At 33.6% G+C, this 18,907-nt stretch overlaps 1 pseudogene; it reads left to right on the forward strand.

Annotated features, from left to right (window-relative positions):
• Positions 1-3,556: 3,556 nt before the first annotated feature.
• LOC125855806 (agamous-like MADS-box protein AGL62) lies at positions 3,557-13,587 on the forward strand (annotated as a pseudogene).
• The last annotated feature ends 5,320 nt before the right edge of the window (positions 13,588-18,907 follow it).

Raw genomic sequence — 18,907 nt, forward strand, 5'->3', positions numbered from 1 at the left:
TCAAGTATGTACCAACTTTTTAGTGTGATCAAATTACTTTATATGTTGTACAATGTGATTTAACCTTGGTATCAAGTTCAAGTTAATCTGATTCAATTTTACCATAATGAATGAATTATACCAAATTATAATCAAATAATTTTTTAAAAATAAATTCATAGATTGATGATAAAAATCAATTTTTGTTATATGTTCCAAGCTACATTGGTGTATAAAATGATTCAAATAAAAATTTGAAGGGAGGGAAATAAGAAAAAACAAAGAAAATTTGAGGAAAATAAATGGGGTAAAAAATGGTAAAAAAAAGAAGAGAAAAAGGAGGAAGAAACGAGTGAAGAGAGAGAAATAAGAAAAGGAAAGAGAAAAATTTCAAAAAATAAAAGGGTGGAGAGAGAAAATGGGAATCTGTTTATTCAATATTTTAGGAAGAAAATTAGAAAAGAAGAGAAAGATAGGAAGTAAAAATATTGAGGAGAGATATTTTAGGAAAAAGCTTAAAAAAGAGAGAGTTTAGGGACAAGAAACGTGTCCCTTTATTATATTTTAATATTTTTTTGGTTTTTTTTTTGTTCTATTTTGTAAAGATTTTATTGTTATGTTGGTGAAAAGTCAAACTACTGTTATATAGAAGTAATTTGAATGCTTAAATTGTATAGTTAAATTTTTTTCCCATATATATTACCTAATTACATATCATTTATTATCATATTTTCTTATTTTCCCTAACATTTCAAAAAATATCAAAAATCCTTTTGTTTGCTCCCATCGTCTTTTTTCAGATATATTAATTTGAATTCTCCTACCCATGATTTTCCTTCCTTTTTTTACGCCACAAATCTCTCCAAAGTTACTTCATTAATCTATTTCTGAATTTCAAATATTTTCACTTTCCAATTAATGATTTCAAATTGTTCAAGAGGTAGATTTCTTTCGATCACTTCAGTTTTTTATTTCTTTTATTTATTAATGGGCAAAGGGCCTGATATACCCCTCAACTTTGTCATTTGAAGCTGATATGCCACTCGTTATGAAAGTGACTCATATATACCCTTATCGTTATACAAACGGCTCACATATACCTGTATCGTTACAAAATGAATTCACATATACCCTTCATTTAACGGAAGTGAAAAATTCGTTTTAAATTTATAGTTATGACTTTTAATTTTCTTAAAAATTATTTAGGGGTATACATGATTCTTCAGGCAAAGTTTAAGGTATATTTTATCTCATACATAAATTATTTTTTGATTTCTTTTATTATAATTATTTGAGTTTCTTATTCTTATTTTATTTTTTTCTTTCATTCCTTAGTGTAAACAAAAAAATTTAAAACTATTTTTTTGTGGCTATATTATAATTTAAAATTATTTTTTTTTTGTCTATATTGTAATTTAATTTTTGTATTTGAAGAAAAAAAATTTGGTCATGTATAATAAGTTTTACAAGAATATTAGTGAAACATAAATAAATTTGACCATCAAAATAATAAATCTAAATTAGTCATTGAAACAAAAAAAAGTCAAAAAATATATATATGTTTGAGGAGGATTAAATATACTCATATGGGATTATATATATATTTTTTTAAAAAAATAAAAAATTAAACTTACATTAATTTTTTTCATTTCCGTTAGAGGAAAAGGGTATATGTGAGCCATTTGTATAGAAGTAGGGGTATATATGAGCCATTTTCATAACGAGAGGTATATCAGCTCTAAATGACAAAGTTGAGGGGTATATCAGACCCTTTTCCCTTTATTAATTTATAAAAAAATTTCATTTAAAAATTATTGAATCTTTTGCTCCAGGTCTCTTTACTGGAAGAGAGGTGAAAAAACCTTACTAATGCACATAGTTCATCTTGGAGTGCATTTGGAATGGTTCCAGGAATTTCTAATGGCGGTCTTGAAAAACTTCATTCCGTTGGTTCAATCTTTTAGTTTTGGGCTTACCCAATTAGTTTGAGAAGGATACATCTTCGACTTATAAAATAACTGTTGAAAAAATGCTTAAAATAGGGGAAAACGTCGAGATAGTGATGGCTATGGTAAAGGCTTCGGATCGAGATCCATAGGTGACACTATTTGTTGACAATGAAAAAAAGATACGAGAGTTGATCCAGAGCAAAAGTGGATTTCTTAGTCAGCTTTTTTTCTTTGCTTTCTGCTGATTAGATTGTTGACTCTTTTTTTTTTTATCTTTTGGTTGTTCATCCTTTCCGATACATATGAGTTCACATTTTTAATGTATCTAATTGATTTTGTTTCTTAAACTAATGTATAATGCCTTCCTTTCAACATTTTGATACATTATAGTCTTATCATGCACAATGTATCGTGTTCAAATATTAGTTTTGATAGGTAACCTTAAATAATATTGATACTTGATACAAAAATTCTATCAAATATATCATTTATCTTACATCAGCCTTTTCATTTACAAATTTCTGATACATACGGATTCCTCTCCCTCTTTTAGTATTGGGCTTACCCAATTTGATTATGAGGATGTAAGCTTTTATAAAAATCGATCGAAACAACCCATTAATCATGAAGAATTTGAGAGCAGAGAAGTCGAAGAAGGAGGCATCTTCGAGTTCTAAATCTACTGTTCACAAACGCCCAAAAAAGAAAGAAAAAAGTTAGATCTGTCATTGCACGACCATCACTACCAAAGATACAATTTTTCAATGTATCTCATTTATTTTGATTCTTTAATTAATCTTTTTTTAGTGTTATCACTGATTTGATACATCACTGCTACAATAACTTTTGTTTTATTCAATGTATCATGTTCATATTTAAGATATTGATACATAACTATAATGTTGTTGAATCTTCGATTAGTGTTTATCATGCTCAATATAAATGTACTTGATACGTAAACTTTGTGTTATGTATTATACACCAAAAAATATGTTATTTGGAACAATTACATGTATAATAGTTTCAAAAAAATAAAAAATAGTATTTCTCAAATAAAATAAGATACATAAATAATAATGTATCATGCACTAATTTTTTATGCATGATATGTAAATTCAAATTCATACTAAATGTATCTGATACGTAACAATTACCAAACAGTAATGTATCGATCTCAAACCTAAAATCTTATGGGCAACACTTTCTTATTTAGGGTGTGTTTGGGAAAACATTTTCCTAGAAAATGTTTTCCTTGAAAATGTTTTCTTGAAAAATAAGTAGGTTTTTAACTTATTTTCTCATGTTTGGTTGGTGTGTAGAAAATATTTCCCGAAAAAGATTTTTTAGNGGGGAGGTCGAGGGTAGGGGTGCGGTGACAAATAAAAATTTGAATTGGAAACATTTTTAAAAACAAACTTTAAATTTTTTTTTTATCGGGAAGGGGGGGGGGGGGATGGGGGATGGTAGGGGGCAGGTATTGGAAACATTTTAAAAAACAAACTTAAATTTTTTATTTGTGGGGGCAGGGGTTGAGTAAAAAAATAAAAAATTGAAGTTGAAAATATTTTTAAAAAACAAACTTTAATTTTTTTTTGGTGGGGGATGGGGTGCTGGTAGGGGGTTGATAGATGGGGAGGATCGAGGGTGGCGGGGGAGGGGGTCAGGTGGGTAAAAAAATAAAAAAAATTGAAGTTGAATATATTTTTTCTAAAAAAGCTTTAAATTTATTTTTCAAACAAAAAAGTAATTGTAATTTGAAGTTGGAGGAGAGTTTTGGAAAATGTTTTCCTTAATTTTTTAAGAGAATTCATTTTCCTTAAATTTGAGGAAAATGAGTTGATTTCGAAAATATTTAACCAACTAAACATGGAAAACATTTTTCAAAAAATGTTTTCCTTCGTATCAAAACACACCCTCAATATTTATTAGTTAGGTTATGTTCATTAGAATAATTTAATTTTGAATATATAGTATTAATTTTTTGCTTCAGAGGGTTTGAAATAAGTTACATGCTCCGCCCATTATAGTTATAATTATTTGAAATCACAACTAAAAGTAAAAAGGTCAATCACATAAAAGGTTTGTTCTTTATTTCATGGTATGTCAATCTATCATTCAATTACGTATTACTGACATCATCATTTGATTTATAATTGTCTACTTGCACGCAAAATTATATATATATATATATATATATATATATAAGAAAAATTAACTAGCTGAAATATGATGCCATAAACTCAAGAACAACATCTTTTTGAAGTTCAATTTGCAAAAATATGGTTCGAATTTTAAATTTCAAACTTTAAAAGTTGAAAATGATGAAAGAATAAAGTTGGTTTGAAAAGTTCGTAATCGAGATCACCAACTCACTTTCACGGAGTTGTATTTGTGTCATTTCACAAAATTAATGCATAAATGATACTATTTTTTCTATTTTACCCTTTCAAAGTTGTTAGCCTTGAAAGTATACGTTTACCCAACATAGAAAAACTAAATAATTGAATAATGTTCATTGATCAAATTAGTTAATCAAAGTAAATTAATTCATATTCATTTATTGAAAATTTAACTTCAAGAGAACACTAAATAAATGTACAATAGTAAACTTACCTAGTTCTCTTAAGAAAAAAGAAACATAAAATTGTGACATATAAATAGAAACGAATGGAATAACCAATTTCATATTTAATTGAACGGACAATTTATTTTTATTTATTTTTTGGTAAAAGGATGATCTTTTAATATAAGCAATTTCAATATAAACACGTTAATTTTAGTAAATCGTGCCTGAATTTTTTTTGTGAGTGTCAAGTACAGTAAGCACTTGCCTAATCAAATTATATTTTCATTTTTCTTTAAAAATATTGTTTCTAAAATACGAATGGTGAGTATTATATATGTAAAAAATTAATCCTATTTAACACGGATTATATATATGTAAAAATAACTACAATTATAACAATCACAGGTAATAATTCACCACTTCAAAAGTATAATAGGTTTAATACTCTTATATATACTAAATTCATAATTTTTAAATCATAAATTTATTTTTATTTATTCCCTTCTAATTATATATATATTCACAATTTTTTTTGACAAGCACAATATGTATAAAATTTTATTTCTTTATTGTTGTATGTCATTAATAGATTTTCCTATTAAGATTAGACTTTTGAATCCTACTTAAGTCAACGGCTATTTACTGTGCATATGAATGATTTGATTTTACTTAAAATTTTAAATTGTGTAAAAACATTAATATATTTTCCTATTATGGTTAAATTTTAGATTTATTTTTGCTAAAGTAAATTAGGATTTTGATTTTGCTTCTTATAAAAAAAAAACTAAAATTTTTTGGCATGTAATTTATTTTACAGCTAATTATATTCATATTTATTAACTTCAACTTAATACTTCATTATATAATTTCCTTTTGTATTATTACATTTCATTAATTTATTTCTTATTAAAGTTAAATCTTTGAATCTTATTCAAGTCAATGTCTATTTATGCTAATGCATATAAATAATTTAAGTTTACTTTAAATTTAAAATTACTTTAATTTGCAATTAATTTTATTTATAATTATAATCAATTATTTTGTATTGTCTATTTGAATTTTATTAATTTATGCAAAATATAGTAAGATATTTCCTATTATAGATAACTTTCAGATTTGTTTTTGTTACTATATTATTTTGTTTATCATACAGAAAGATTTTTAAAAAATGGAGAATTATATTTTCTTTTTATATTATATTCATATTTTCTAAATTTAACTTAATAAATTTCATGAGTGTAGTAAAATATTTGATTAAAAAAATTATATTTTAATATTGTGCTTAATATACAAAATATATGTACAGTATAATATTAAACTACTTTCCTAATTTTCTCTATGATGAAAATATTATTTTTAATGTGTTCTTTGACTAAAAAATTAATTATATATCATTTAGAAAATTGATGTATATAAATAAGTGCAATGTTATTTTTTTCATAAGTATCATTTGGTGAAAAACATTTCACTTAGGCATGAAGAGAAAACAAAAAGACTAAAGGGCGTCAAAAGATATCAATGAAAAAAATTGAAAATGAGGATGCCATGTTTGCTACATTTACAAATCGTCATGAGGGTTTGTACAAAAAAGCTAGTGAGCTCGCTACAGAATGCAATATTGACATTAGAATAATGATGGTTTCCCCTACTAGTAGTAAGCCTCATTCATTTTTTCACCCTATAGTTAATGCAGTTATTTTTCGTTTTCAAAATCTTGATATGCAGTTAAGTGAAAGTACAAATCTAGAAGTGAATGCTACTAGAAATAAAGTGAATCAACTCAAAAATAGGCTTGAAGAACTTGATGTCATAGAATACATTACAATTGCTAAAAAAAACTCTTAAGACCAAATGACAGAAACAAGACAAAAAGCTTGGTGAGAGTCAATTGAGTAGCTCAATACAGATGAAATGTTCATATTTGTGTAACGATCCGAACCGTCGTTATTTAGTAAAAGCAAAAATTCGAGAAACTATTGGGCCGCTGTCCCACTAGGGTGGGCGATATGCCGCTAGGGTGGCGGTGCCACAACGGGGTAAGCTGGCGCCAGAGCGGGATAGGCGAGACAAAACGTTAATAACGTGAAATCTTATTTCCTCCTTCTTTCTAAAATACCTAAATTAGATGTAAAACATCCTAGAAATCCTCCAAAAGTTGCTCTAAGCTTGGGAAGGAAGGATAAGGAGATTTCTAGCGTAAGGAGTGTAGTGGATGGTGGATTTTCGGTCAAGATCACCATCACAAAATCTGAAAACAAGAATCGAAACCAAAAACTCTGTGCAACAGCTTGGCGCCCAGCTAGGCTAGGTTTATTAATTGAGTAGTTATAAATTTGTGTTCACTGCGTAATATAATGTAAATCAATAGTAGGATTTATGCGTAGGCCTTCGTGCACCGAACAAAGGATGATTAATTCATAGGAAGAAGCCTTAGATGATGAACTAGGGCTAAGTATGGTCGAGTTATTGTTTAAGTGATATACGTCGATGAATACTTCATGGTGATGGTTGTGATTTTATGATTGTGTGATATATATTTATTCTTGCTTCAATAATATGTGTATGTATATGAATATTGCATTATTGATCACACTAGTTGTAAATGAGATAGATGAATGATGAATGCCATAAATCATGACTTGATTGTATGATTTTGAGAATATACTTGTGATTGTGATTGTGGCTTGTTGAATGGATCGGGTGTTGCGTTCCGACACACTAACTTGGATCGATTGTCACGTTTCGACATAAATATGTGATCGGTTGCCACGTTCTGACATAAATATTGGATCGGTTGCTACGTTTTAGCATAAACATTGGATCGGGTACTACGTTCCGGTATGCTAACAATTTGGATTTGGGTTCCATGAGAGGACCAATGACTTGATATAATTATGTATCTTGAGTAATGGTGAAATTGTACATTGGTCGTAAATGATGATGATATTGTATATGTTCGGTGTATGCATGTTATTATTATGTTGAATTGGCTTATGTATGTTGCAAGGGTGAGAAGTGGAGGTAGTGTACATGATGTAAATACGTAAGTGGATTTCACCTTGGAGAAAGGGGTTCGTGGTTAGTAGTCAAAAAGCTTGATATAATGTACCATGTGGCGAAGGCTGGGCAATATAAAAAAGTAAGTAAGGGTTTATTGAGGGAGGTTAGTCAGAATGCTTATATTTGTATTCGTGGTCTCTTCTATGTGTTAGAGTGGTTAGGTTTTTGATCAATAACCTAGTAAGTACGATGAATAAGGGGTGGTTAGTAGTAAGGGTACTAGGGTAATTTAAGGTATTCGAGAAAGGGAAAAGGTGGAGAAGCGAGGGGTTTATTGCACATTCTTGCTAGTTGATTTCTTATATTATGCGGTGGGCGTCGGGTGGACCGATGATGCATACCAGTACCTGTGGTTTTGTACTGATACTAGTCTTGGCATAGCAAAAGGCATGTCTCTGGATGCAGGGTCAGAGATATTTCATTAGGTGAAGACGAAAAATTCTCCAGCAGCTTCTACTTTTCCTTCCACATGGTGGGAGCTGTGTCTTTTCATTATTATGTCATTTGTACTCTTAAGTAGCTCTTGTACCTGTTTAGACTAGATCCTTGGGGGTGTTAATTACTTTACAAGTCTTAACCCGGATTTGTTTAAGAAGGTTTTCATTTATAAAAACTCTATGATTTCATTATCTCCATTTTTTGTTAATTTTCCACATGTTTTAACTATTGGGATATGAGGGTTCTCCTACTTAGGTGGTATCATATAGGTGCCCGTACGTCCCGGTGGGTTGTATTGTGACAAATTGGTATCAGAGCTCAAGTTACCGGTCTACCAGTACAAGAGCAAAATGTGGACTAGACTCCTGCGGATTGGTGTGTTGACATCCACATCTAATCTTCAGGGGCTAGGAAGCATTTTAGGAAGTTGTCTCGTCTTTTCTCTCCTTAGTGTGAGTTTTTCTTATGGTATGAGTTGGGTTCAATTGGTATCTCCCGATTCCAACTGGTATCTCAATGAAGTGAACTGGACGCCGTAGTCACGACCGAAGGAATACAAGCAAAGCAAATTGAAATTGAGAAGGTTCCAATTGGTATCTGGCCCTAGGGGAAGTGTAAATGCATGGATGATCAGTAATGGTCATCTATGGAGTGAAGTAACTAATTAAGAACTTGGACTTGTCTGTGGGTCTAACTTGAAACTGTGAATGCGTGCTTCGTGTTTTTGAATTAACTGTGAATGTGAAAGATGGTTTGCTGGAATGTGATGATATGATTGGATGCATGGTAAATGCGTGTTTGAACTTTGTTATGCATAATATGTTGACTGGATCGTTTAAATTATGCAAGTTGTAACTGCTTGAGTATCGTGAAACTCTTGGTGAGGAGAAAGTTAGAACTAAGTTGGTGCGAGGGTTTAGATAATTTGCAAGGTGATTTGTAAAATGGAATCTGGACGTGTATCGCAACCAACTAATAATCGTATGAGTGTTTGGGTGTATCATGGGGATGTGTGGGTTATGGGGTGGAATTAATGAGAATGAGTTGGGTTGTGTATCGTTGAGATCAACTCGGAGTAGACTTTGACTATCTTAGCTAAGGGAATCACTCATAAACATGTCGGTGTTATAGTTGGGAACCTTTGGGGGAGTTAAAAAGGAAAAGAACCACAGAAAATTATTGCCAGGGGTTCTGTTTTTGTTGAAGTCGCTGGGGCGGGACTTTTCCCGCCAATGAGAGGCCGCCAGGGCGGGATATCTTCCGCCAGAGCAGGACAAGGTGAGACAGAATCTCATCGTTGTCTCCCCTGTTTTTCCTAGTCACAATTTCAGACCCCGTATAGTATCCGAACTAATCCCATCAATTCCATCAGCATTCATCAATAGAACAACAAGCTATAAAACCTTAGCATTTAATATTAGCAGGGAAAAACAACTAGAAAAACCAGCATCCAAGTGCTACAAAAACATAAAGAAAGACAAAAAAGAAAGGTAAAGTTTTGTCCAAATTTACAAGCCCAAGGGGGGCAAAAATAAGATCAGTAACCTTGGGAAGGAGAAGTGTCGTTGTCGGACCCCATATCCTCTGGCGCTGTCTCGCCAATATAAGCGTCATTCAACCAAGGAAACTTCGCGAAATCCTACGGCCTAAGTGTGGAGAGCTCCCGCTGGGGAGACGCAAGAAAATATGACTTTCAACGTCTTCTACATTCGGGCCATCATACGATCCCTCTTTATGTTCTTCTTCTTCTCCCATCGCAGCTGGCAGTGGAGCATCTCCAATTCGAGGGTGGTGGTGGGTGGAATCGAAGTCGAGGTACTAGCCTTAGATCCCCAAAATTTTTGACGGACGGTTGCTAGGTCCTCCTCCACTTGAGCACTGGAAAATGGGGGTGGAACTGGGTGGGAAGAGTGTCGTCCCCTGCACCATCGTCTCCTACCTCCCCCTCCGCCTCTGCAGCCACTTGATTACTGCTGGCCCGACCTGTCCTCCTCCTCTTGCTCTTAGAAGTAAAGCCATGTCTAACCAAAAGAGGGTGAAAGGGAGGATCCATGGAAAGTACCTCATCAGTGTCGAAGCAGTACTCCCGCCCGTTTGCACAACACAGTGATAAGTATAGGCAAGAAGAACACCTTCTTATTACCCTGATACAACATCTTCCACTCTGAGATAATTTGTGCCCCAACGTCTAGCTCAATACCCTGTATGGCGCACGCCGCCACCAAAGCCCGAGGGAATGTCACGTCGGTGTGGTTGTCCGATGGGCGAATCCTCCTAGTAACCAAGTGTAGCCACCTCTTAGCATGTAGGGAACCGCATGGCCTGGTGGGTTGGGTCATGACAATAATGCCCTCTGTAGTATCCCAATAGACCTGGTCCTGGCGCACAGGCTCGATCAGGGTGTCCCTCAACCAACCTAGCTTCATCTCTCTCAACTTGGTCTCATACGCAGCGTTCGAGACCTCGAGCACCTCTAGCATCTCATTGATGGTTGGGCATTTAGAGGGATGTCAACTCCCCGAATATGGATGACGGGATGAGGGTCGTCCCTTCGAACTATAGGCAGGACAACGTAGAACTCCCTCACCCAAGTAGAGAGAGTAGCAAGGGGAGCCTCTGTTAGTGGGCCCATCCAAACTCCATTAGCCGAGCGTGAAAGGCAGGCGCTTTCTCCTCTAAGTTCAGCAAGTGGAAACCCCACTCGCAACAAAACTTAGTGTTTTAGAAGTCGTGGTACCTCTCCTGACTAGCAGCATCGGGAAATTAGACGAATGGAAGGTTTTCCTCATTTAGACTTGCCACTTAGAGAGCCTGCAAAATGTTAAAATATACGTTAAAACACCGGGGGATTAGGCAGAATCTGGTTAAAATGGGAAGGGAAAATTTTTCATATCCTAAAGGGATGCAGGTCACTAGTCTGGCTTATCCCGCCACAGCGGCCAAAATCCCACTAGAGCAGGACGATGGAGGCCGCTACAGTGGGATAAAGGCCGCTAGAGCGACCTTCATCTGGGACGAACACCAGGCGCGATCATGACGCCTCTTCATCCCAAAACCCTCGTTTTTGACAGAATTTCAGCAGAGCAGAGTGTATTAACTACCCTAGAACTTAAATATGCTATTATTTTGGCAAAATAACCCCTAAAAACCCCTCAAATTCTAGTTTTAAATGAAGAGGATTTTCAACTTCTCCCAACCTTTTTGGCATCGATTTAGCCGTATATTTACGAAATCCTTATGCCCAGGACGTTGTGGAGACGTTGGGGACGTAAGGGGAGTGACCATGCTACGTTTTTCTATCAAACTAGCAACCTATGTTCAACTTTTTGAATAACAACCTGAAAACCGTTTCTAATCAATTAGGTAACAATATGCAATCGTTGTTTATCTAGTATTGAAGTAAATAGTGTATTGAGCGAGAAACTTACCTTAGAATTGACGTTCGGAGCAAGTGAATTGAGAGGGTTGGGAGAGTTTTGAGTAAAGAAAAAGGGAGAAATGAGGAAACCATTCCTCATTCCCCTTTTATTGTTTCCTGATCTCCCGCCTCAGCGGGAGATCCATCGCTACAGCTGCCCCTCAACGGAAGAGCTGTCGCCCTAGCGGGATCAGGCTATATAAGTTGAACAAGTTCATTTCTTCATGTGTTGCCTTAAATACCTAACCAACCCTTTTGCGTATAACATCTTTTGTGTTTCGATTTGGAAGGGTCAGCATACGTCGTGGGTTCGTTTTAGTTTAGAAGTAAACCGAAATAGCGCGTGTGATGATCCATGCACTAGTCGTTCGGGGACGAACGAGGGGTAAATTAGTAGCTATTGTAACGACCCGAACCGGCGTAATTTAGGAAAAACAAAAATTTGGGAAATTATTGGGCCACTGTCCCGCCAGGGCGGGCCAGAGCCTTTAGGAAGGAGATTTCTAGCGTAAGGAGCGTGGTGGATGGAGGATTTCCGGTCAAGATCACCATCAAGAAATTCGGAAACAAGAATCGAGGCCAAAAACTCTGTGCAACAGCTTGGCGCCCAGGTGGGATAGGTTTATTAATTAAGTAGCTATAAGTCTGTGCTCACTGCGTAATATAATGTAAATCAATAGTAGGATTTATGCGTAGGCCTTCGTGCACCGAACAAAGGATGATTAATTCATAGGAAAAAGCCTTAGATGATAAACTAGGGCTAAGTATGGTCGAGTTATTATTTAAGTGATATATGTCGATTAATATTTCATGGTGATGGTTGTGATTTCATGATTGTATGATATATGTTTGTTCTTGTTTCATTATAATACGTGTATGTATGTGAATATTGCATTATTGATCACACTAGTTGTAAATGAGATAGATGAATGATGAATGATGAATGTCATGAATAATGACTTGATTGTATGATTTTGAGAATATACTTGTGATTGTGATTGTGATTGTGGCTTATTGAATGGATCGGGTGTTGCGTTCCGACACACTAACTTGGATCGGTTGTCACGTTTCGACATAAATATGTGATCGGTTGCCACGTTCCGGCATAAATATTGGATCGGTTACCACGTTCCAACATAAACATTTGATTGGGTACCACGTTCCAGTATGCTAACAATTTGGATTTGGGTTCCATGAGAGGATCAATGACTTGATATAATTGTGTATCTTGAGTAATGGTGAAATTGTACGTTGGTCGTAAATGATGATGATATTGTATATGTTCGGTGTATGCATGTTATTATTATGTTGAATTGGCTTATGTCTGTTGCAAGGGTGAGAAGTGAAGGTAGTGTACGTGATGTAAATACTTAGGTGGATTTCACCTTGGAGAAAGGGGTTCGTTGTTAGTAGTCAGAAAGCTTGATATAATGTACCATGTGGCGAAGGCTGGGCAATATAAAGGAGGAAGTAAGGGTTTATTGAGCGCGGTTAGTTGGAATGCTTATAGTTGTATTCGTGGTCTCTTCTATGTGTTAGAATGGTTCGGTTTTGATCAATAACCTAGTAAGTAGGATGAATGAGGGGTGGTTAGTAGTAAGGGTACTAGGGTAATTTGAGGTATTCGAGAAAGGGAAAAGGTGGAGAAGCGAGGGGTTTATTGCATATTCTTGCTAGCTGATTTCTTATGTTATGTTGTGGATGTCGGGGTGGACCAATGATGCCTACCAGTACGTGTGATTTTGTATTGATACTACTCTTGCTATGCCTTTTTGGCATAGTCTGGATGCAGGGTCGGTGATGTTTCTTTAGGTGAAGACGAAGGATTCTCTAGTAGCTTCTACTTTTCCTTTCCCATGGTGGGAGCTGTGTTTTTCATTATTATGTATAGTTGTACTCTTAGTAGCTCTTGTACTTATTTAGACTAGATCCTTGGGGGTGTTAATTACTTTACAAGTCTTAATTCCGATTTGTTTAAGAAGGTTTTTATTTATAAAAACTCTATGATTTAATTATCTCCATTTTTCGTTAATTTTCCACGTGTTTTAACTATTGGGATATGAGGGTTCTCATGCTTAGGTGGTAGCATGTAGGTGCACACGGCCCGGTGGATTGGATCGTGACAATTTGAAACTTGGCTAAATGAAACAAGTTCTAATATACACCATCGTCAATGAGATATGAATCTTTTGGAATGTGAAATTTGAAAAATTCAAATTACAAATGATTCACCCTAAATCATCACTTATAGATATATTAGGGAAGACTCCAGTATGTATAAATCTATATTAATAGGGTATTATTTTTTAAAATTTTTATTTCAATAATGCTACAAACATGTATTTTGATATGATTTTCATTAATAATATATTGATATGGTTAGTCTAAATTATTGTTTATGAGAATAGAGTTTCATGTATTGTTCAAAAATACCTTTATATATATATATATAGACAGAATTTGTCGATGATCGCATAAAATTGACATTAACATTCATTTAAACATCTCAACTAAAATTCATTTATTTTAAACACATCAATTAAGACTTGACGTTGTCATTTCAACACGTTTTACTAGGGACTATGGCGCGGGGTGGATGTGGGGCAGGGTGGGTTTAAGGTTATGCAGGGTGGGGCATGTTTAAGGTTATGCGGGGCAGGTGGGATGCGAGGCAGGTTCAAGTGAGTTTTTTTAAAACTAATGTGGGGTGGGGCGGGTTGCAGATATATATGACTTTATGTTGGTTCAAACTTTATTTTAACTTTTTACATGTTATAAGAGTGATAGAGCGTTATTTATTAAGATAATTTCTTTAAAGCTACTAACCTATTAAAGATAGTAAGTCAAAATGGTTCAATAAAGAATAATACAATTTCTTTCATGTTCCCCAATTGACCTCTAAAAAATAAATTTTAAGTCACTATCCGATTTAATTAATACAACTTAATGAAAAATAAATTTATTTTTATGAATTTTATTTTTAGTATTAAACTCTTAGCTAGAAAAATAAAATATTTTAAAAAATATGTGGGGCGGTGCAGAGTGGAGTGGGGCAGGTTGAAAATAAAAAACGTTGTTATGCGGGATGAAGCGGGGCAAATTAAAAGATATGCGGGTTAAGCTCAACCCGCCCTGCCCCACACCGCCCATTGCCATCCCTACATTTTGCTAAGTCGACACATTTCAACATGTTTTATTAAGAAGGTCATGTTTGTTAAAGGAGGAGAAGATGTGAAAATGGGGGAGGAAAAAAAAGAAGTGTTGCAGATTTTTTTATTTTCTTCTTTATTGAAATGCAACTTTTATTAAATCATGTTTGTAAATTATAAATTATAATAAACCATGGCCGTTTCAAAAAATAAAATTAAAAAAATGAATTCTCAAATATTAATCTCAATATATAATAATATTATACAAATATCATATGGAAACAATACATCTTTAATAATGTTGCCTTGTCCTACGTATTGTGCATGGTTATTTGGTCACATGAATTATTGAAGCAATACGATTTTACATGTGCAGTATGTATGGCCTGCATTGCGTTGATGTCATTTCCCTCTTCTTTTACTTGTTTTTTTCTTTTTAGAAATGACAGCCCGATGTATCTAATTCTGTGTAACGCACTTTTGAAGGACTTTACAGATATTTCCTTAAGTATAAACAATTTAATCTTACTTTTCTCCTTGAAAAGTTAGTTTTAAGAATTGAACATGTTATGTAAAATTGCACAACGACAACTTACACTCGGAGGAAAATATAGTTATTAGTTGCGTGTTCATCTTGTATGAAGAAAGAAGAATATTTTCAATTTTTCTATGGTTGGTGTGACAAAATGTCTTGAAAAAAAATCTCCACAAAAACAAGTTCCATAAAAATGCGCTAAATGACTTCCCAAATAGAAGTATGGAAAACAAATTTTACAAGTGACATTTCAAGTTCATTGTCTCCTCCACAACCATCCATGCATGATGCACCCACCCAACACCTCTGCCATCCGCGAAACCCTATTTCCCACTCCATCTCACATCCAAAATATTTTGCTAGATTACATATAAATATTCTTGAAATAATAATCTATAAAGATTAGACAATCAAAAATATTTTGAAAAGTAAATGGTAAATATTGTTATAACCTATCTCCAACAATGGGAGAGATTATTTTTATTATTTTAGTGGATACGGATTAATTAATTAGAGGTTAAAAAAATAAATCAATTATAATAATTGTAAAAAATAAAAATAAATCTTGACCATTTATTTTATAGTTGTCTAGTCCTTATCTTTATTCTATAAATACTTTTTACACCATTTCACCTCTTTGATTCCTTTATTAAGTATTCATACATTTAGGCTATCTTCTTAGAAACCGTTGTCATCGCCCTTTTTATATTTTCCTTCGAACGGTTATTTATTTTTCAATATCATATATTTGGGTAATTAGCGCAATTTTTCTATCTTGAAAGATGTCTAAGCTATTGTTCAAGATATTCTTCTTAGTGGTTAGTTCACTCATCGAATCAATTAGTATAAAAATATTCACATTTTGCTTGAAGTTAGATAGGGTTACCTCTTCATTATCATCATCCTCTTCTGATTTTGCGACAAAGGCGAACACATAATCAAATATTTATTTGTCTTCTTTTACAACGAACATGGAAGCACCATGAGGGAATACAAAATCATTTGAATCACTTGAGGTATTTCCTCAGATGGTCGGAGCTTTCTTCATCACATAATCAGTCGTTTCTCTTCTGCTTGACTTGTTAGCGACTTGGTCCTTCTTTTGTCATTGTCTCCTCCAGACTTCATATATTCCTTATGTTCTCCCTTGTGCCAGTATCTGATGAAGTGAATTGACTTACCAAACTTGTGACAAGAGTCATTTGTGTTTGTAGCCCTGTCAAGGTTTCCTTTCTTCATGTGACCTCCATGTTTTCTCACGATTTTTTAAAATCTTCGAGTGAGATAGGCCATGTTTTCATCTATTTCAGGGATTTCACTTTGTGAAAACTTGAGAGCAAGTGATTTAACCCTTTTTGTATCTTTCTCCCGGCCAACCTTATTATACTGTTGTCGGGGTTTGGAAACAATTTATTCATCATTCACATTGATTGTAGGAATGTGAGAATCATCAAGAACAATATTAGAAGGCCCATGGTAGAACATGCCATTAAATTGAGGTGGCTTGATTGATAATTGACTCTCTTCCAAGTTTAGTGGAGCAGCCATCTTTTCTACATGATTCTCTCTTGGTATTAACTAGATAGAGAGCCCAAGCTCGGATACTAATTGATAGAATGGATGTGTCCACTAGTAACCACTGAAAAGGTCCCTCGACAGAATAATAGTGCAAAAAATAAATAGTTCAAAGTAAATTAGACACAAGATATTTTTACGTGGAAACTCCCTTACTCAAGGGAGGAGAAAACCACGACCTATACTCACAGAATTTCCAACCGAACTCCATTTCACTCAAAGCAGATCAAAGTTTTAGATTACAAACTCTAGTTTGTAACATAGGAATTAAAAACTCTTTAATCCATTCCCCCTTGTTGTAACAACTCTACTATAAGAAAAAGAACTAAGCAATAACTCTATAGCCCACTAAACCAACTAACTCTAGTGGATCTAGACTTCAAGAACCCAACAAGGCTAACTCTAGCCACCAACTCAGATCTCGAAGATAAGAACATAAACAAGCAGCAACTCTGTTACACCCACATATCAAGTTGACACTCCTACACAACTCTACCCAAGAGGACATCAAAACAATGATGTAAACTTGACTAAAACATAGATGATTCAACTAACTAGTTAATCCGACTCAACCTAAAGACTTAGACAAGTAACCGATCTACTATCCTTTATAACTTAGGCAAGCAAACGATCTACTATCCTTTATAACCGACTACAACAAAGCTCAAAATACAACTAAGACGCTTCATCACTTCATTAGGTCCTTGTTGAGTATGAGCAGTGTTCTTCCTTGAAGATGGTTTTTTCTTTGTAAGCTAATGAATTTCAGAATTCAAGACTTGTTTGCCAAAACTTCATTTTGTCTTTGGAGAAGAGACTATTATGATATGGACAAAAGCCCTTGGAGCAAAGCCATTGGCTGAGAGCCTGCTACTCTAAAAAGTCGCGCACCAATCACGTCAGATTTGATAGCTTTTAGACAACTATCTTTTTGTCTTTTTCATGTACGCAGTATTTCCTCAACCATGTCCCTAGTTAGACATCAAAACTTTAAATCAACTTAAATTAATAGTTTATAACTTTATTGCTGCTATTATGGAAAGTATTAGGTGGTAAACACTATAGATTAATTATGAAAAATATCATAGATGGAACATTAATTGAGGCTCAACTGATCCACGTCTTTTCCTTACTTACGTTTTTGTCAAGAAATTAATATTTATGGCAAATACTCCCTTCATTTACAAGAACTTATCACTTTTTTCTAAAACATATTTTCATTTTTACTTGCCAATTTTGATATATCAAGAAAAAACAATTTTTTCATGTTTTACTCTAGGCATTAAATATTTATTCTCCAAAAATTTTTTCCAAGATCTAATACTAAACATCATTTAATAAAGATAATTTGATAAAAATAATTATTTTCTTAATAGGTGTGCTAAGTCAAATCATCACAAGTAAAAATGAACGGAGGGCGTATAATTAAGATGCTCAGTTATGATGAACTTTTTTAATTTGTGCTGCTTCCCAACTAACATATTACTAAGTCACTATTTGACTCTTCAAATTAACAAATACACACATTCAATCGATATAATTTAACATTTTCCCCAATTTAATTATTAAGATTTGAATTTTATAAGGTCAACTAGTTTGAATTTAATCAAGTTCAGACTCGAGATTTAAAAAAGTGTAAGATTTGAATTCATATCAAATTCAAGCTTGAAAAACTATGAAGTAAAAGGGAACTTTAGTCATTTCATTACATTCTTTAATATTAAGTATATAAATTGATATATATGATTATAAATTCCAATATTTCTTGAATTATTGAAAATAATAATTACTCCTTAAAAAAGATTCAAAAATGGGAAGAAAAAATTTAAGTAGGTAATTAATGGGACAACGTATCTTGCGTGAGCTTTCTCTTTTGTTAAAATGCATAACGATACTATACTTCTTTTCTCTTTTGTTTAGTATAACTTATACCTTTTTAAACTGAAATTAAATGTTATTTTGGTAATATAGTCTAACTACGGTGAATGACGAAGATTACATCAGCTTCTTGAATATGATAAACAAAACGAACCAAACAAAGGGATATATGTACATGTATATGGTCCGAAAATAAGTCATTAATTTATCAATTTTCTTTTAAATATAAACATTTAACCATCACAATATTAAAATATTCCCAAAAAGGAAAACCAATATATTCCCCACACGTATGGATAATGTTAATATTTTATACTGGCCCGTTCCGTGTGCCTCGAGCTTCGGGGGGGGGGGGGGGGG

Source organism: Solanum stenotomum, chromosome 1, assembly GCF_019186545.1.
Source record: "Solanum stenotomum isolate F172 chromosome 1, ASM1918654v1, whole genome shotgun sequence".
NCBI lineage: Eukaryota > Viridiplantae > Streptophyta > Magnoliopsida > Solanales > Solanaceae > Solanum > Solanum stenotomum.